This window comes from Salvelinus sp. IW2-2015, linkage group LG13 (genome assembly GCF_002910315.2).
Source record: "Salvelinus sp. IW2-2015 linkage group LG13, ASM291031v2, whole genome shotgun sequence".
Taxonomy (NCBI): domain Eukaryota; kingdom Metazoa; phylum Chordata; class Actinopteri; order Salmoniformes; family Salmonidae; genus Salvelinus; species Salvelinus sp. IW2-2015.
In genome coordinates, this window is record NC_036853.1 from 41,193,502 (window position 1) to 41,214,443 (window position 20,942).

Genomic DNA, 20,942 nt, shown 5'->3' on the forward strand with positions numbered 1-20,942 from the left:
CCTAACCGACTTGCAAAAACTATAGTTTGTTAACAAGAAATTTGTGGAGTGGTTGAAAAACGAGTTTTAATGACTCCAACCTAAGTGTATGTAAACTTCCGACTTCAACTGTAACTTGCTGTTTGGGGTTTTAAGTTACGTTTCTGTATAGCACTGTGACATCTGCTGATGTAAAAATGGCTTTATGAATACATTTAATTGATTATCGACTCAAGACATTTCAGCTTTTAAATTCTAATTAATTTGTAGAAATTTCAAAAAACATATAATTCCACTTTGACATTATGGGGTATTGTGTGTAGACCAGTGACACGTAATCTAAAAGGAATCCATTTTAAATTCAGGCTGTAACACAACAACATTTGGAAAAAGTAAAGGAGTATGAATACTTTCTAAAGACACATTTTGGCAAAAAAAAATGTCCTACTCTAGTCCACATGTGCACTGACAGTATCACATGCAAACAGTGTTTGTATAGTGTTTGTGGGTGATACATCCAGTGCATGGAGTAATGGCCTGTGGAGCCCTCTTCAACCAGGTGGATGGAATTCAACTATTCCTTTCACAATAGCCCAATCTTGTAACGGCTGTCGTAGTCGTTCTCCTCCTCAGACGAGGAGGAGCATGGATCGGACCAAGATGCGGATTGGTAAGTATTCATATTTTAATGGGAAAACAACAAACACTACAAAATACAACAACCAACAAACGTGACTAACCTGAAACAGTCCTGTGTGGCCCAAACACTGACACAGGAACAAACACCCACAAAACACAGGTGAAACCCAGGGTGCCTAAGTATGATTCTCAATCAGGGACAACGATTGACAGCTGTCTCTGATTGAGAATCATACCAGGCCGAACACAAAATCCCAACATAGAAAATCAAACCTAGACCAACCCACCCAACTCACGCCCTGACCAACTAAAACAAATACAAAACAAAGGAAAACAGGTCAGGAACGTGACAAATCTGTCATTTCACAATATATCCAAAATTGTTTGGGAGAACTACAATCAAGTTAAGAGTGATACATGTCAAAGGTTGAAATTCCCCTTTATTATCTCTTGAATTATATGAATATGCAAGACTTTGATACATTTGTTAACTGTGCTCTATTGTTTTCTTTGTTTTTGCTTCTAGATGCATGGTCGAGAGTGCTTGCAGAGGATGAGAGAGACATTTGGACAGTAGTTATTGTTGACTTGATGAGTGATAAGGAGGATGGCCTGCAAAATGGAGAAACAGTGTGGTTCGTCAAGCCCCCCTACTTCCAGAGTGAGGTGTTCACTGCCCTTTGTCAAGATCTAGAGTCGCTTGGAGAGGGACCAGAGCTACTTGGCGAGCCACAGCACACAGGACATGTCTGTGGAATTTTTGTCGAGGCAACCTAGATCCCATGGACCCCTTGTATGTATTGTGGTGGTTAATTTCTTTACTATCAAATGAGGAGAGACAAACGTATTCCACAAGTCAGAGTTATACTTAAACTTAATCTTTAATGACTTATTAATAAGGGAGCAGGTCAATACAACGCACACATATAAAGTGAATCGATTGAGTGCTCTACGATAATGATGGCTGGTCATGGCTGGTCTACGATTCACGCTCAGATGATTTGTTGAGAGCCCCGAGACAAAAGTACAAAGGAATTTTATAGCCAACCTACATGACAAACAACAGATATATAGAATGGGTCACAAGGTTAAGACTTGTATGAAAGATACCTATAATACATAGCAGACAGTATCTGCTGTGTCAACAGTTTTCATTGTGTAGAGACCAGTGTCTGGCCCTCCGACTCCAAACTGGAACCATCTCTCCCTGGTATGGTATAGAACAGAAACGTTAACTCATGCTCTGGAATGCTCTTTAGGTTTTATCATGCAAAAGACATTGTAAATCTCCTGTCAGTGTTATCTCCCAGAGGCACATCCTCAGGAGAACACACACACAATATATATAATACTCTATTCTGTTGCTTAAAACAACCATTTGATGCAATAAAAGTATTATAACATAATTTTGCAATTTGTCCACCATAGTATGTATGGAGCATAATGTATTTACTGTTTTATTCACAACTTTTCAAGTACTGGTGATGAATCATGCATTTAGATTCTTGCATAGATTGTAATGGACACATATATGTGTAAAATACTTTTTTGAAGGTTGTACTGATTATGTTGAGCTAATGCTAAGCCATTTGCCAGCTATGTGTGGCGCCATGTTTGTTGACATCATACAATGCATGCTGGTTGTCACGTAAACATCTGTCAGACCAAAGATGTTGTAACAAAACGAGGTGAAGGGATGGTTTACCTGACTGACGTATGGCTCTTTCAAGACAACTGGGAACTCTGAAAAATACGAGGTTAAATCATGACATCAGTGATCTTCAGGTCGGAAATTCAGAGCTCTAGAAAGAGGTCTGAGATTCCGAGTTGGAATTCCAAGTTGGATGACCGTTCAAAACAAACAGTCTGACATTTTTTCCCCCCAAGTTCCCAGATGTCTTGAACGCACTGAAGTTGGAAGTCTGAGATTTCCGAGTTCCCAGTTGTTTTGAACGCGGCATCAGATTGTATCTCAGGTTTGCCAGCTCAGACCCCCCTTTCCAGGGGTTTTATTTTTATTTAGCTTATAAACTTATCCTGTGTTTGCCCCCCATTTATTGATAAATCCCCCATCATAGTCATATTTCCTGCATCATATAGCCCCACGATACCTTCCCCCATGTTTACCCCCATGGTCTTGAAACCCCCCCCAAACATCCCTAAAATGGTTTCATCCAAATCTGTCAACCTTGTTTAGCTTTCACACTACGGTTAAGCTAGGCAGTATGCTTGTATTTGGGGTGATGATCTGTGAGGTGATAACATTTTATTTGCTTAGTGATTTGTCAAAAACTGTAAACGACTTGTCAAGTCATGTGCTCTGGTTATTTTATACACTGTACATCGAAGACTTGTAATATGCTGAAAAGTGGCCAAACTAAAATGATATTTTTCAGGCAATGGTTGAAGCTATCTTTGACTTTGTTTATTTGGATCTTATAGTGAATGTTATTCTGGGATTAGGGAGTTTTCGCTTGTCAAACATAAACAAACATGGCTGCCATCATAAAAAAAATTATAGATTTTCTAAACAATAATACATTTCTCTGTTGTACTCACCAGAGATGTGGTACATTGTAAACAAGTCTAGCTGTTAGGTTGCTAACTTATGTTTTGTTTTTTGTCAGCGCAACCTGTTATTTAGACTAGTTTATGGAATGAGTTTGGCTGTGGATGTGTTCCGTGTAATGCTTTTACAATAAAAGGTGAAATTGAGGAATAAAGTTGTGAAGACCTTTATTTCCCATCAGTACAAAACATTGTTTAGATAATTTTCAGACAACAATGGTGTTTATATGTGTTTGTTGCATCATACGTTCTGTTGCTACTGTTCCAATCACATATTTGCGATGGTACGCTGCAGGGACCACTCAACAATGATCACAAATATGTGATTGTACTTATCAAAGGGTTAAAAACAACACAGTCTGAACTGTCTGTCCCCTCAGCGTCCATCTACCTGTCAGGAATGATCCATCACTGAAGAGAAATGACCATTTGGTCTCAGGAGAGAAGGGAGAGACAGAGAGAACACTAAGACAGAAATTATTTTGTGAGACCTGAGCTTGACTCACAAGGAAGCGTATGTTACCTGGATATGTAAAATTCAAAAGGCACGCGCACATCTGAGCTATCTTTGTTGCATGTGCATGGTAACAGTTGAATAAGATGAGAGAAAAGGAGAAACCTGCACACTGCTCTTGCTAGTATCACTGCTATTTATTAAGCTTTACTTAACGGCCTCAAGGCCTTCGTCAGCTCGAGCAGTGTGCGGGTTTCTCCTTTTTTCTCATACCTGGATATGTAAACACACAAGCCGACAAACAAAATCACTTGGTACACGCACACAGACACTAATGTACAGTATTTTGTGTGGCAATTGTCAGTCATTGCTTTCTTTTTTGTTCTTTTCTTTTTTGTTGTTCTTTTCTATTGTGTTTTTTTCTATGAAGTATGTTGAGACCTATGTGAAATTATATTAGCTTAAAATAGTTAAATAGATTTCATGTATTTCGATTCCTTCTTCAGCATAGCCAGGATTCGATTGTTGAGGAGAGTGAGGTGAGTTCAGGTCAGATACATCAACACCAGCAGTTCTACATGAACCAAATCAGCACTGTAGGAGATGAGTGGACCTGCTATTCCCAGATAATCTAATAATCATGTTCATAAAAGAACAGGCATGCACACACACACACACACACACACACACACACACACACACACACACACACACACACACACACACACACACACACACACACACACACACACAACACACCCTAATAGGAGCCTGTGGGGATTCTCTGTACTTGTACTTAGTCTGGGTCCTTTTGTAGCGGTGGACGGCTGAGTGGCACCTCCGGGCCAGCTGTGGTCCTCGACAGTCCTGGGTCCTAGTTAGAGAAGATCAGGCACATGCATGGGCTACCATGTCACAAGGAGGCCAACCCAGTAGAACGTTACGCAACAGGACCTGACGGAGCAACCCCTGAGGGCCGGTCACAACAAACAAAAGTGATGGAGAAAGATAGAGGGAGAATTTGTGTTTTATATTTGTCACCTTTTATTATTTTATTTGTTAAGCAGCTTGAAATGCGTTTGTTGTAAGAAATGTGCAATATAAATAAAGTTTAATTTGATAGGGAGAGAGAGTGAGGTTGAGAGAGACAGGCAGTCCTCGTAATAAGTGTGGCTGGGCTGACTGAAGTGCTGCTTCAAACACAACGGGCTGCCGAGGCTTCAAAGCACCTAAGATTCTCTCTGCATGGGCCCAGGGATGAGGAAAGAAATATTGACACAAAACTTACATCTCTGTGTGTGTGTGTGTGTGGTTGTGTGTGTGTGTGTGTGTTGTGTGGTGTGGTGTTGGTGTGTGTGTGTGTGTGTGTGTGTGTGTGTGTTGTGTTGTGTGTGTGTGTGTGTGTATGTGGTGTGTGTGTGTGTGTGTGTGTGTGTGTGTGTGTGTGTGTGTGTTGTGTGTGTGTGTGTGTGTGTGTGTGTGTGTGTGTGTGTGTGTGTGTTGTGTGTGTGTGTGTGTGTGTGTGTGTGGACGTGTTCAACTATACTTATGAATAGTAACAAGATAGCAAACAAAATTTGACCAACTGGGGACATTTTGTTAGTCCTTAAGGTAAGGAGTTACTGTAGGTTTAGGGTTAGGGTTAATGTTAGGTTTTGGGGTTAAGGTTAGGTTTAGGGTTAGGTGTTAGGTTTAGGGTTAGGGAAAATAGGATTTGAATGGAAATCAATTGTGTATCCCCACAAGGTTTGTTAAACAAGAGTGTGTGTTGTGTGTGTGTGTGTGTGTGTGTGTGTGTGTGTGTGTGTGTGTGTGTGTGTGTGTGTGTGTGTGTGTGTGTGGTGTGTGTGTGTGTGTGTGTGTGTTGTGTGTGTGTGTGTGTGTGTGTGAATGGTAAATGAGTGAGTTAGTGGAGTGATATGATATCTTTATGTCACTCACGTGTGAATTAATGGTGATGCATATGTATGTACAATGTGTGTGTGTGTGTTATTGTGAATATGTTAGTATCCTAACATATCTGACCTCAATGAGTCATCAGCTCTGTAAAGTGTGTTATGGAATGGCAGGTTGGACCGGGGTAGAAAGTGTGCCATCAGGACAAACAGCCGAGAGCCGGGCTGGTACTGCACACACGGCCTGCATCCCAAATGGTACCATATTCCCTACATAGTGCACTACTTATGACCAGAGCCCTATGGGCCCTGGTCAAAAGTAGTGTACTATATAGAGAGTAGGGTGTAATTTGGGACATGGCCACACATCCCAGGAAGTTATTTAAAGGGCTCCCGTCCTCCCCAATGCACCATGCAGGCTAAAATGGGCCAGGCAGGACCAAGCCCAGAAGACAGAGAGAGAGAGTCACACTCCCCAACTCTTTTCAGCAGGGCTTACTGTTTCTAATGTATTTAGGACATATTATTTAGTAGGAAAGAATGGTAAGACAGGTACTTTCTGTTACATATTTGAAATAATTCTTTGAGAAAGTGGGAAGTGGGTGTGTCAGTAAAGGGAAGCCATGGTGGTCAGAAATGTTTGGGGAAACAAAGAAACTGTTTAGAATTTAAAAGTGAGAACTTTCTCAAGGGATATTGTATTAATCGTTATAAAACACAATTGTAAATACCTGGTACTAAATGGTGCCTAGTGGTGCAAATCACAGCAAATCTAGCATTTGTCAATGAGAGCAGTGCAATGGTTTGAGGTCACTGTAGTGGGGGTGGTAGGTAGCATAGTGGTTAGAGTGTTGGGCCAGTAACCAAAAGGTTTCTGGATCGAATCCCTGAGCTGACAAGGTAAACATCTGTCGTTCTACCCCTGAGCAATGCAGTTAACCTACTATTCCCCGGGCGCTGAAGCTATGCATGTCAATCAGTGGTGGTTCTATGAGTATGGCTCCCCCCCCCCCAAAAAAGCACCGTTCTGCGCTAACTGTAAATTCTATTCAGACATCTGAAACAACACAAATAAATAATCATAACATTTAAAAAACTATAAAACTATATATAAAAATAAGACTCAAAAAGAAGTAACAGAAACAAGCATCAATACATTACCCAATGCAACCAAGAGTCAAGACTAAACTAATTCACCTTGGTGGTGTGCAGACTGGTTTTATATTATTCTTAACGATTTCACACAAACCAGAAAAAATTGCAACAATATGTCTGTAAAACAATATATTCACAGTATTATGAATTGTGGTTTATTTGGTAGCAATTCGTAGTTTGACCGATTTTTTATTTTTTTATTTCTTTATTTCTTTATTTTTTTGCGCAGGCGCCCCGTGCCGCCCCCGGTAAGATGCTGCCCTGGGCGGCTGCCCATGTCACCTATACCTATATCTGCCACTCATGTCGATTAAGGCAGCCCCCCACACCTCTCTGATTCAGAGAGGCATTCATTTGTACAACTGACTAGCTATCCCCCTTTCCCTAGTGCTTCTGCCAAGGTTAAAGACCAAAGTGGTTGTCCCTACACACACACACACACACACACACAAGCAGCTGCTCCTCCACTGCGATGGATGATTTTGGGGACAGGTGTTTCTCCCAGGGCCTTAGCGTGTGGCGTGTTTGTGTGTGTGTGGACATCCAGATGTACGGAAGACACTGCTGTATAGGACTCCCACTGTGTATCACGACGATTTTCCTGGCGTATCCTACCACTGTTCTGACAACATGGCAGTATGCACCGTAGCCTTAATGTTTTATATTTCCAGCTCTCCCGGTTTTAGACTTTGCCTCAGGTCTCCTTGTGAGACACAATTAGGAATAACTGGCTGCTCCTGTCTGGCACCTGTACATGATCAGAGAGAAGTGTAGAGGAACCAAGAAATATTGGTGACTGAGAAATAATAGAATAGTGGTTACAGAGAATGAATGGAAAAGGGAGAGGGCGAGAAAGAGCGAGCATGTGATGGTACTGCAGGCCCTTGGCTGAATCTGGAACATGGTCACCCATGGCTGACTGTAGGTTGGTTGGGCCCATCCCATGGTTAGGCTGCCCCTGGCTAGGGAGCATATGTCTGCACTGGGCTATCAGGTGTCCATATGGAGACTTTGTTAAATAATTACTTAACAACTCTTCTGTTTCACCGCACGTTTGTTCACCACAGGCCCACAGAGCAGTCATTTTACCGTTAAAGCTATTGTGGAGAGTATTAAGTTTTCCCTATTTACTTTTATTTTGTGTCATGACATAGCAAACCTTACCAAAATATTTTAATATTTCTTGTCTGAGCTCCTCTAACATTTATTTCATGACCCAACACACACACACCGTACCCACAAACATCGTACACACACACACACTTGTGAGTGTCCCTCCCTCAGTAGCCCATTAGGTAATATCAAGGCCTCCCACACGGATGTCAGTAATGAACCACAAATGTGAATCTGGACGATCTGGATGCGATGAGAGGCCGTCTCATTGGATGTCTAACACATACTGTATGTTCCAAACCCTACAGCAGCCCCCTGTTATCCCTCTGACTTGGGGCCTTAGAGAGGGGATGGAGGAAGAGGTGGGAGGGGTTATCTCATATACTTCCACAGGTCAACCAACTGGACGTTTTGAGTTAATTCAATTTCTAGCTTTATGCTGTTAGTTGGGCCAGACAGGAAGCAGCTCCCAACGGATGTGGGTGTCTAGGCTACAAAAGAAAAATCACAAAAGGTCAGAGGAAGAAGGTTGTGTGACCGATATGTGAGCTTAGTAAACAAGTGATACTGGCAGTGGCAAGTGCGGTGAAAGATTTCAGATACATTAGAGCAGACTAACAGGAATTGAAGGAGAAGGCTACGCTGCCCTTTCTACACACCTGTGCCCCTGTTTCAACATCAGTAACTTAATAACTCATGGGAGACCAAACAGTGTGTATTATTTCCTGATGGCTCTGATGCGATGGTAGCCATTTCCTTGACAGCACATAGTATCCATTGTTTAGATATTACTCTCACAGAGTTGGCTCTGAGGACAACTGAGAGAGTAAGAATACATCTGACGAGTGGAAGAGATGTGAGGAAGCTTATACAGTTGAAGTCGGAAGTTTACATACACCTTAGCCAAATACATTTAAACTCAGTTTTTCACAATTCCTGACATTTAATCCTAGTAAACATTCCCTGTCTTAGGTCAGTTAGGATCACCATTTTATTTTAAGAATGTGAAATGTCAGAAGAATAGCAGAGAATCTTTTATTTCTTTCATCACATTCCCAGTGGGTCAGAAGTTTACATACACTCAAAAGCCTTCCACAAGCTTCCCACAATAAGTTGGGTGAATTTTGGCCCATTCTTCCTGACAGAGCTGGTGTAACTGAGTCAGGTTTGTAGGCCTCCTTGCTCGCACATGCTTTTTCAGTTCTGCCCACACATTTTCTATTGCATTGAGGTCAGGGCATTGTGATGGCCACTCCAATACCTTGACTTTGTTGTCCTTAAGCCATTTTGCCACAACTTTGGACGTATTCTTGGGGTCATTGTCCACTTGGAAGACCCATTTGCAACCAAGCTTTAACTTCCTGACTGATGTCTTGAGATTTTGCTTCAATATATCCACATCATTTCCTCCCCTCATGATGCCATCTATTTTGTGAAGTGCACCAGTCCCTCCTGCAGTAAAGCACCCCCACAACATGATGCTGCCACCCCCGTGCTTCACGGTTGGGATGGTGTTCTTCGGCTTGCAAGGCTCCCCCTTTCTCCTCCAAACAACACTGATGGTCATTATGGCCAAACATTTCTATTTTTGTTTCATCAGACCAGAGGACATTTCTCCCAAAAGTACAATCTTTGTCCCCATGTGCAGTTGCAAACCGTAGTCTGGCTTTTTTATGGCAGTTTTGGAGCAGTGGCTTCTTCATTGCTGAGCGGCCTTTCAGGTTATCGTTATACTGTGGATATAGATACTGTCGTACCTGTTTCCTCCATCTTTAAAAGTTCCTTTGCTGTTGTTCTGGGATTGATTTGCAATTTTCGCATCAAAGTATGTTAATTTTTAGGAGACAGAACACGTCTCCTTCCTGAGCGGTATGACGGCTGCATGGTCCCATGGTGTTTATACTTGCGTACTATTGTTTGTACAGATGAACGTGGTACCTTCAGGTGTTTGGAAATTGCTCCCAAGGATGAACCAGACTTGTGGAGGTATACAATTTTTTTCTGAGGTCTTGGCTGATTTCTTTTGATTTTCACATGATGTCAAGCAAATAGGCACTGAGTTTGAAGGTAGGCCTTGAAATACATCTACAGGTACACCTTCAATTGACTCAAATTATGTCAATTAGCCTATCAGAAGATTCTAAAGTCATGACATAATCTTCTGGAATTTTCCAAGCTGTTAAAAGGCACAGTCAACTTGTATATGTAAAGTTCTGACCAACTAGAATTGTGATACAGTTAAATAATCTGTCTGTAAACAATTGTTGGACAAATGACTTGTGTCATGCACAAAGTAGATGTCCTAACCGACCTGCCAAAACTATAGTTTGTTAATTTTAACAAGACATTTGTGGAGTGGTTGAAAAACTAGTTTAAATGACTGCAACCTAAGTGTATGTAAACTTCCGACTTCAACTCTAAGTCCCACACATGTATGGACTGACTGCTAATGTCTCCGGCAGTGCTGTTGTTGACACTGAGGATGATAAGTAGCCTGGCATCCAAACTGATTTAGGGCTAGATTAAATCCATAGCGAGGAAGATCTGCGTTGTAGCGCGATAAACATTTTAAGGGAATTTCCGATTGAGTTGACATATGCCGTGTTTACCATGAATGCGGTCTCCGCAAACGCAGAAACATTGCTTTTAAATTTCAAACGCACTATTGTGTGGGTCTTCACTGTTTCACTTACAACGCTGACATTACCGAAGTCAGAAGATCAGACAACCAGGTGGAGAATCATGTGAGCACAGGTGCAGCTGGATGTTCCTCACTGAGACTTTGGCTGTGTCTGAAAATGTTAATATCTGTCTAATCATTGCCTCCTTTGTCCATGTTTTTTCAAAGAACATTGTAGGATTCAAGGTCCCTCCCTAATACCTCCTTCTATGAGCTTTGAGAGGAATTGAGGAAACAAGAACAGAGGAACCAAGGATTTGACAGCTATTAACCTTTTTTTAGACACAGCAGTTCCCAAATTGTAGCATATTCCCTACATAGTGGACTACTGTTGACCTATGGCTCTGATGCCAAGAATGGCGCTGGAGAGCCCGTTTACGGGTTTTACGGGCTGTTTTAAGATCTTAACTTTTTTTCGTACAAAATGTGTCTGCCATTTCCTATGCCCGAAAACGGCTTCTGGACATCAGAACAGCGATCACTAACCTCGATTTGAATTAAGAGTTCTACTTCAATGACTCGGAAGCTCTGAACATTTGGCTTACTCCGGACCAAGCCCTAATCCCTGGGACTCGAAAGAGGAAGAGACAGCGAAAAAGAGGCATGCGTGGCGGTCTCCTAACAAGATTACGTTGGCAAACAAATAGATCACCATTGCTCTGTGTTCTGTTGGCGAATGTGCAGTTACTGGAGAACAAACTGGATTAACTCTTGATTGAGACTATTCTATCAATGTGTAACGTCCTGACCAGAGTTCTTATGTGTTGTGCTTGTTTTAGTGTTGGTCAGGACGTGAGCTGGGTGGGAATTCTATGTTGTGTGTCTAGTTTGTCTGTTTCTGTGTTCAGCCKAATATGGTTCTCAATCAGAGGCAGCTGTCAATCGTTGTCCCTGATTGAGAATCATATRTAGGTGGCTTGTTTTGTGTTGGGGATTGTGGGTGGTTGTCTTCTRTCTTTGTGTTCTGCACCAGATAGGACTGTTTCGGTTTTCACATTTATTGTTTTGTTGTTTGTAGTGTTCAAAATTATTCTTTATTAAATCATGTTGAACACTAGCCGCGCTGCGTTTTGGTCCTCTCCTTCATCCCAGGAAGAAAACCGTTACACAATGGGACCTGAAGAACTATAATATTCTGTTTCTCTGAGTCTCGATTGAACAAGGACATTGATAATATATACAGTATCTTGCAGGTTTTTCCATGCATTGTCTAGATTGGAAAGCAGCCTCAGGTAAGACAAGTGGGAGGGGTGTTTCTCTTTGTTAACAGCAGCTGGTGTGCGATCTCTAATGTTAAGGACGTTTCTAGTTTTTGCTCGCCTGAGTTAGAACAACTCATGATAAGCTGCAGACCAAACTATGTACAAAGAGTTTTCATCTATATTGTTCGTAGCTTGTCTATTTACCACCACAAACCGTAAGACCGGACTCAATGAGCTGCATAGGACCATAAGCAAACAAGAATGCACTTGTGTTCAGGGACTTTAAATATATATTTTTTTAACCATTATGTAACCTGTGCAACTAGAGGTGGCAAAACTCTTGACTCCACACACAAACACATACAAAGCTCTCCCTTGACTTCCTTTTGGCAAATATGACCACAACTCCATCCTTCTTTTTTCCTGCTTACAAGCAAAAACTCAAAGGAAGTACCAGTGAAGCGCTCAATATGGAAGTGGTCCGATGAGGCGGATGCTACGCTACAAGACTGTTTTGGTAGCACAGACTGGAATATGTTCCGGGATTCATCCAATGGCATTGAAGAGTATATCACCTCAGTCATCGGCTTCATCAATAAGTGCATCGATGACGTTGTCCCCACAGTGACCGTACGTACATTCCCAACCAGAAGCCATGGCTACAGGCAACATCCACATCGAGCTAAAGGCTAGAGCTGCCGCTTTCAAGGAACGGGACACTAATCCGGACACTTATTAGAAATCTATGCCCTCAGACAAACCATCAAACAAGCAAAGCGTCAATACAGCATTAAGATTGAATCCTACTACACCGGCTACACACTCATCAGATGTGGCAGGGCTTGAAAACTATTACGCACTACAAAGGGAAACCCAGAAGCAAGCTGCCAAGTGATGCGAGTTTACCAGACGAGCTGAATGCCTTTTATGCTCGCTTCGAGGCAAGCAACACTGAAGCATGCACGAGAGCACCAGCTGTTCTGGACGACTGTGATAACACTCTCAGTAGCCGATGTGAGCAAGACCTTTAAACAGGTCAACATTCACAAGGCTGCGGGGCCAGACGGATTACTAGGAAGTGTACTCAAAGCATGCGCGAACCAACTGGCAGGTGTCTTCACTGACATTTTCAACCTCTCCCTGACCGAGTCTGTAACACCTATGTTTCAAACAGACCACCATAGTCCCTGTGCCCTAGGAAGCGAAGGTAACCTGCCTAAATGATTACAGCCCTGTAGCACTGATGGCGGTAGCCATGAAGTGCTTTGAAAGGTTGGTCATGGCTCACATCAACAGCATCCTCCCGGATAACCTAGACCCACTCCAATTCGCATAATGCCCAAACAGCTCCACAGATGGCGCAATCTCAATTGCACTCCACACTGCCCTTTCCCACTGGACAAAAGGAACACCTATTTGCGAATGCTGTTCATTGACTACAGCTCAGCGCTCAACACCATAGTGCCCATGAAGCTCATCATTAAGCTAAGGACCCTGGGCCTAAACACCTCCCTCTGCAACTGGATCCTGGTGATAAGGGTAGGCAACAACACATCTGCCACGCTGATCCTCAACACTGGGTCCCCTCAGGGGTGTGTACTTAGTCCCCTCCTGTACTCCCTGTTCACCCATGACTGTGTGGCCAAACACGACTCCAACACCATCATTAAGTTTGCTGACGACACAACAGTGGTAGGCCTGATCACTGACAACACACCAAGACAGTCATGAAGCGGGTACGGCAATGCCTATTCCCCCCCAGGAGACAAAATATTTGGCATGGGTCCTCAGATCCTCAAAGTTCTACACCTGCACCATCGAGAGCATCCTGACTGGTTGCATCACCACCTGGTATGGCAACTGCACGGCCACCGACCGCAAGGCACTACAGAGGGTAGTGCGTACAGCCCAGTACATCACCCAGTACATCATCCAGGACCTCTATACCAGGCGGTGTCAGAGGAAGGCCCAAAAAATTCAGCCTCCCTAGTCAAGACTGTTCTCTCTGCTACTGCACGGCAAGCCATAAGACTCTTGAACAGTTCATCAAATGGCTACAAGGACTACTTGTATTGTCCCCACCCCTCATTTTACGCTGCTGCTACTCTGTTAATTATCCATGCATAGTCACTTTACCTCTACCTACATGTACATATTACCTCGACTAACCGGAGACCCCACACATTGACTCTTGTACCGGTATCCCCTGTATATAGCCTCGCTACTATTATTTTATTGTTGCTCCTTAAGAATTTTTTAATAAAAATGTACTGCATTGTTGGTTAAGGGCTTGTAAGCATTTCACTGTAAGGTATTCAGCGCCTCTGACAAATACAATTTGATTTTAAGTTATCGTTACTTATTGTGTATTTATTCTTTTTTATCTTTCTACAATTTTAGATTTTTCTCTCTGCATTGTTGGGAAGAGCCCGTAAGTAAGCATTTCACTTTAAGTCTACACCTGTTGCATGTGACAAGTAAAATGTATTTGACCTTATGGGCCTTGGTCAAAATAGTGCACTAAATATGAAATTGGGTGTCATTTGGGAAGCATCCTGTGTCCTACTTTCCCCAGCAGCATAGGTGTACCTCGTCATAGCAACAATCTGAGAATGACCTAGGCACAACTGAGTGATGAATGACGCAAGAGGACCATGCCTTGCTGTGTGCATATGCTCTCTGTGTAACCACTAAATCACTTTCACTAGTCTAACCCTGCACAGCGAGGGGAGGGGGAGCACAGGTGGGTTTTCTGTGCGTGTTAATGACTAATACAAATCTGTGCACCCACTAAAACCGTATTTCCAATTTCGGTAAAACATCTGTCTTGCTCCCATCAAATCTCAAAACATGCTTGATGGTTTATCATCCAGGATGCGCATTTCATAAAGGCTCAACATTCTCCAGTGAAGTCGTTAATGTAAAAGCCTCGACCAATTCTTGCGATTTCAAAATTACAATTCACTTGACTTTATCATAATGTTATTTGACACAAGAATTGTAATTGCAATGCTGCTTACCGCCACATGCTCTCCTTACCACATTGAGGCATTTTGAAAATGTAACTTTTTCAGGGACAATACTGGATGTGAAACCTTACTGTATTCTAGCTGGTGTTGTGCTCTCCAGCATTCCCTTTCACTCTTACATAAGGGGGGGGGGGGGGGGGGGGGTTGGTCAAGATTTTGGACACTGTTATTTTCGGTATGGTTATCGGCATACTAAACACCCCCCGTTGTTCGAAAGACTGCGTTGCCTAGTTGAACAACTCCTGGGCAGGCGGGGGGGAGGGGGTCAGAGGGGAGGACAGGGGGGGGGGGGGGGGGGGGGGGGGGGGGGGGGGGGGGGGGGGGGGGGTTGTGTAACAATTGTGAGTACATTTTTATTTGGGATATGGCCTCACCTCCCAAACACTCCCCACTGAGCCAGAAAGGTCAGATCATCCACAGAGATCGCCCGGACAGGGGGGCGGACAGGGGATAGGGAGGCAGACGAGGGTAAGGGGGGGGGGGGAGTTGGCAGGGGTGTGGGAGTAGACAGCAGGACAGGGGGTAGAGGGGTTGAAAGGGTATAGCTAGGGGTGGACACGGGCTAGCTAGGAAGCAGACAAGGAGAAGGGTGCAGGGGATTGGACGCACACGACTGGGCTTGGTTTTCCCCATGCAAAAAAGTACATGCAGTGAGCAAAATAACATTTGAAATAGCCGGTACGGCATATTATATTTTCCAAGGCAAGTTTGCACACACAATAGTGTCACAACTCCATGTCCTATACTTACGTAGATACCCTCTCACTCCTTCTCTCTTTGCCCCTTATCTCGCACACAGACACAAACACATGTGTGCGCTCACTTGCGCACACACCGTGATGCTCGAGAGATTATGATGAATTACGCTGTGAGATCAGGTATGATTTATTAGTCTCTCTTTGTGTGTGTGTGTTGTAGGGCCCTATTCTGTCAGTGGAACAATCTGCTCCTCACAGTATATAATCCAGACTACCAGTCAGTTGCCTCTCTGGGATTACTACCAGATACAGCTCTCCTAGCACTGACACACAAACACACCCATGCGCACACACACATAGACACACACACACACACTCACTCTCATACAGCGCAACCCCTCGTGTTTGATTACTGTAAGTTATTAATAGAACAAGACCACACCACCTTAACCCCAAGACAGTTTTCAAGGTGGTGGCATAACAAAAATGCATATGCACATGCACGCACACATACACAAACAAACATCTGCAATCTATGTAAGTTTAAACTGGCAACAAGAAATCAACCAACACATGTATGACTACAGCAGCAGGTAGTGCAGGTAATGGACTGCGTATTTTTTGTGTATAAACTTGTGTGTTTTGGACTCTGCAATATTATAATTAATGTCTATGTATGGTGTTAAGGTCATTGCAAATGTGTTACTTAATGTGTGTTCAGTTGTTTGTGTACACTGAGCATGAGGCTGCCTCTCAGTGCCAACGCAGTTCTTCGGGAGCGGACGAGCGCATAGTCTGCAAATGCCAACTACATTGACACAGACGGAAAGGGAGAGAAAGAGAGAGGGAGGTCGAGAGGGGGCAGTGAGTGCGCAAGAGAGAACTGCAGCAGAACTGGATCAGATAGCAGAGATAGACAGAAAGAAGCGGGGGGTGACTGTATGGATTGGACAAGGTTGGGGGAAACGTTGATTTAAACGAGTGGACCCCTCCAGAGAGGAAGAGATCCCCAAAGATTGTTCCGACTGGAATATTATGCTTTTTTTTGTTGCATAAAATTGTTACCTAGAGAGGTTACAATTGGGGGTTCTGGTCCTTTCCAAAGGGCTACTTCCCTTCCCAATTTTCCCATATACCTGAAAACGAGAGCACACAGAAAGAACCCAGGGCACCTATCGAGTGCGTCTTGGTGGAACAGGTGTTTTGTTGTGCAGCGATACGGTCCCTGTCCTGTCACTTCGTTGTGTAGACACATTTTCTGAACGGCGAAAGAGACCAGTGACGGCCGGGACTGATCGAGATGAAGAACCTCAGCGGGTTTCTCCGGTTCTGCCCCACTCGGATGGAGTGGTTCTACCCGTAAAGGATCTGAAGAGAATTAGCCAGAACCCAGCAGAGAACATGCTACAGTTTGGCTAAAGAACCTTAGCGAGCAGAAGGGGAACTGGAAAACCTNACAGGTGTTTTGTTGTGCAGCGATACGGTCCCTGTCCTGTCACTTCGTTGTGTAGACACATTTTCTGAACGGCGAAAGAGACCAGTGACGGCCGGGACTGATCGAGATGAAGAACCTCAGCGGGTTTCTCCGGTTCTGCCCCACTCGGATGGAGTGGTTCTACCCGTAAAGGATCTGAAGAGAATTAGCCAGAACCCAGCAGAGAACATGCTACAGTTTGGCTAAAGAACCTTAGCGAGCAGAAGGGGAACTGGAAAACCTCTGTACCAGAGCAGTTGGAGAAAGGGAACTTTAACTGGAACAAATAGGGATCATCACAAGGTAAGCAGCTGGACGATCAGACTGGCATTGATTGACACCTGTAATGGAATTAAATCACCACCTATTTCTTCAACAGCTGTCTAGTGCAGATTAGTTACCCTGAAAATCTGACAACTGACGTTTTGGATGTAGCCTACATTCTCTGCTAAAATAAGTTGTTGTACAGACATACACGTTTATAATCATGTTATGATAAACATGCATATTGTTCTGAGGGCCGTAAAGGGTCAGAGAGGAGTCTAAGAGAACAGTATGGATATTCATATCTCCGGTATGGTTCGCTGCTGGCATCCTAGCAACTGTATTGAGCAGCTACGGTGTGAACCACACCAGCAGGCACAGATGAGGTTGTCTACCTGCTGTTTATCTGGGACATAACGCATTGAACCTGGGGCAACATGCCAATGCTTAAGCTGTTGTAAAACTGTTCTGAACCTGCAAGGGACTAATGGGAACACACTGAGACCATTGACAAGGACAAAGCTTGAATTCATAGTCACATACAGGTACAGATATCTAGGCTATTAGTAAAGAGTCATTCTCCTCTCACTAAACAGTCTAAACTAGACAATTATACTAGGAATTAATGATTCAAAGGCAATCATTATCAGTAGCTGGAGAAATTATATTCTTCCTGGGAGAAATGTTTATATTTTTTGTGTCAAGTAAAATATATTGAACATTTATAACATTTAAATGTTTAAATTTTTGTTTAAATTTCTCCCAGGAACAACATTATTGAATAGTTCTCATGGTTTTGGAGCTGTTTGATCCAAATATTTTGAGTAAATAATAGTATATACTTGTTTTGTTTAGCGCCTTGAAAGATGAATAATCAAAATAAAGTTGATGTATCATGCATTTCCCCCCCCCACTATTAAAAGCAGAACGATTGTCACGTTCCTGACCTTATTTCCTTTGTTTAGTCTTTGTTTAGTTGGTCAGGATGTGAGCTGGGTGGGCATTCTATGTTTTGTGTTTCTTTGTTGGGTTTATTGTTTGGCCTAATATGGTTCTCAATCAGAGGCAGGTGTTTGTCAGTGTCTCTGATTGGGAACCATATTAAGGTAGGCTGTTTTCACTGTTTGTTTGTGGGTGATTGTTCCTGTTCGTGCGTTCATTGTTTTTTCTATGTTCACATGTTCAGGACTGTAGCGTCGTTGGTTTCGTTCTGTTTATTGTTTTGTTCGTTTTGAAGAGTATTCAAATAAATATGGATACATACCACGCAGCGATTTGGTCCTCCTCTCTTCCACATTACGACTGTCACGTTCGACTGACTATAGTCTGTTAGTTTGTTGTATGTGTTAGTTGGTCAGGACGTGAGTTTGGTGGGCATTCTATGTTGTCTGTTTCTATGTTGGTTTAAGGGTTGCCTGGTATGGCTCTCAATTAGAGGCAGGTGTTTGGCGTTCCTCTAATTGAGAGTCATATTTAGGTAGGTTGTTTCACAGTGTTCGTGTGGGTGGTTGTCTCCTGTGTCTGTGTATATGTTTGCACCATACGGGACTGTTTGCGGTTTGTTCGTTTATGTAGTCTGTTCCTGTTCATGCGTTCTTCACGTTATATGTAAGTTCGTCGTTCAGGTCTGTCTGCATCGTTTATGTTTTTGCTTGTTTATGCAAGTTTAGTTTGTTTTTCTCGTGTTCAATAAATCATGTCATTTCACTACGGTGCGCCTTGGTTCGATCACTACTCCTCCTCTTCGGATGAAAGGAGGAGAGAACGCCATTACAGAACCACCCACCAAATTACCAGAACCAAGCAGCGGGGAAAAAGGCAGCGACAGCAACCGCAGAGATCCCAGGCTAGTGACATGGGAGGAGATCTTGAACGAGAGGACCCTGGACGACAGGCTGGGGAGTATCGCCGCCCCAAAGCTGAGCTGGAGAAAGCGAAAGCTGAACGGGGCGATTGAGGAGGCAGCACGGCAGCGGGACAGGTACGAGAGGCAACCCCAGAATTTTTTTGGGGGGCTAGGAGGAGTGTGGCTAAGCCAGGTAGCAGACTGAGCGCACTCCTCGTGCTTATTATAAGCAACGCGTCACTGTCAGGCACCGTGTTATGCGGTTAAGCGCACGGTGTCGCCAGTGCGTCCCATAGCCCGGTGCGCTATAGAGCAGCCCCCGAAAGTGTCATGTGGAGTGTGGGCATCCAGCCGGGCATATTGTGCCTGCTCAGCGTGTCTGGTCTCCGGTCGCAGTTTCGGTCCAGGGTATCCTGCGCCGGCTCTGCGTGCTGTGTCTCGAGCGCTGGGAGGGTGCAGTGCGTCCTATGCCACGCTCCGCTCGTACCGGGCAAATTGTGTAGTGGAGCCTAAAGAGAAGTGCGCGTAGTAGGCACTAGATCTCCAGTGCTCATCCACAGCCCGTTCAACCTGTGCCTGCACTCTGAGGGTACGGGCTGGTGTAGTATTCCAGCCTGGGGGAGTGGTGCCAAGGCTGCGCACCAGAGCTCCAGTACTCCCCCACAGCCCGGTCCTTCAGGTGCCTTTTAACATCAAAGCCTCCTGTAGGTCTCTCCAGCCTGTGGGTCCTGTGGCAGCCCCACGCACCAGGCTGTCTCTCTCCGTCTCCCTCCACAGCCAGGTGTGCCCGCTCCTGCCCAGCGGCGCGCCTGAACTGCCCGTCTGCCCAGCGGCGCCTAACTGCCCGTCTCCAGCGGCGCTGAACTGCCGTCTGCCCACGGCGCCTGAATGCCCGTGCTGCCAGCGGCGCCTGAGGCCCGTCTGCCAGCGCGCCCTGAACTGCCAGTCTGCAACCACGGCGCTGAACTGCCCGTCTGCCATGACTGCAAAGCCGCCCGCTGCCATGAGCCTGCCGCAGCCGCCCGTCTGCCATGAGCCTGCCAAAGCCGCCCGTCTGCCATGAGGCTACAGAGCCGTCCGCCAGACCGGATCAGCCAGAGCCTTCCGCCAGACCGGATCAGCCAGAGCCTTCCGCCAGACCGGATCAGCCAGAGCCTTCCGCCAGACCGGATCAGCCAGAGCCTTCCGCCAGACCGGATCAGCCAGAGCCTTCCGCCAGACCGGATCAGCCAGAGCCTTCCGCCAGACCGGATCAGCCAGAGCCTTCCGCCAGACCGGATCAGCCAGAGCCGCAGCGAGCCATGACCAGCCACTCAGCAGGCCATGACCAGCCAGAGCCGTCAGCGAGCCATGACCAGCCAGAGCCGTCAGCGAGCCAGGACCAGCCAGAGCCGTCAGCGAGCCAGGACCAGCCAGAGCCGTCCAGCCAGGACCTGCCAGAGTCCCTCAGCCAGGACCTGCCAGAGTCCCTCAGCCAGACCTGCCAGAGTCCCTCAGCCAGTCCAGAGCCTAGCGGACCTGCCAGGCCCTCAGCCAGGACCTGCCAGAGTCCCTCAGCCGGAGCTGCCGCCCCTAGCCCGGAGCTGCCGCCCCTTATCCCCGGTGCTGCCCCCATCCCGATGCTGCCCTTCATTTAGGTGGGTTTAGTTGGAGGTGTTCATTGTGGGGGGGATACAGAAGCGGGTGAGCTATGGTGGTGTGGGGACAGCGTCCGGAGCCTGAGCCACCACCGTGGTCAGATGCCCACCCAGACCCTCCCCTAGACTTTGTGCTGGTGCGCCCCGAGTTCGCACCTTAAGGGGGGGGTTATGTCACGTTCCTGACCTATTTCTGTTGTTTGTTGTATGTGTTAGTTGGTCAGGACGTGGATTGGGTGGGCATCTATGTTGTCTGTTTCTATGTTGGTTTAAAGGTTGCCTGGTATGGCTCTCAATTAGAGGCAGGTG

At 45.0% G+C, this 20,942-nt stretch overlaps 1 protein-coding gene across 1 annotated transcript in view; it reads left to right on the top strand.

Annotated features, from left to right (window-relative positions):
* The first annotated feature begins 16,910 nt into the window (after window positions 1–16,910).
* LOC111971669 (ATP-sensitive inward rectifier potassium channel 12-like) overlaps window positions 16,911–20,942 on the top strand; it is a 47,263-nt gene continuing 43,231 nt past the window's right edge. The window contains exon 1 of the mRNA XM_023998520.2: window positions 16,911–17,189. The gene's annotated coding sequence lies outside the window, so the exon portion shown is untranslated. The remainder of the gene's footprint in view (window positions 17,190–20,942) is intronic.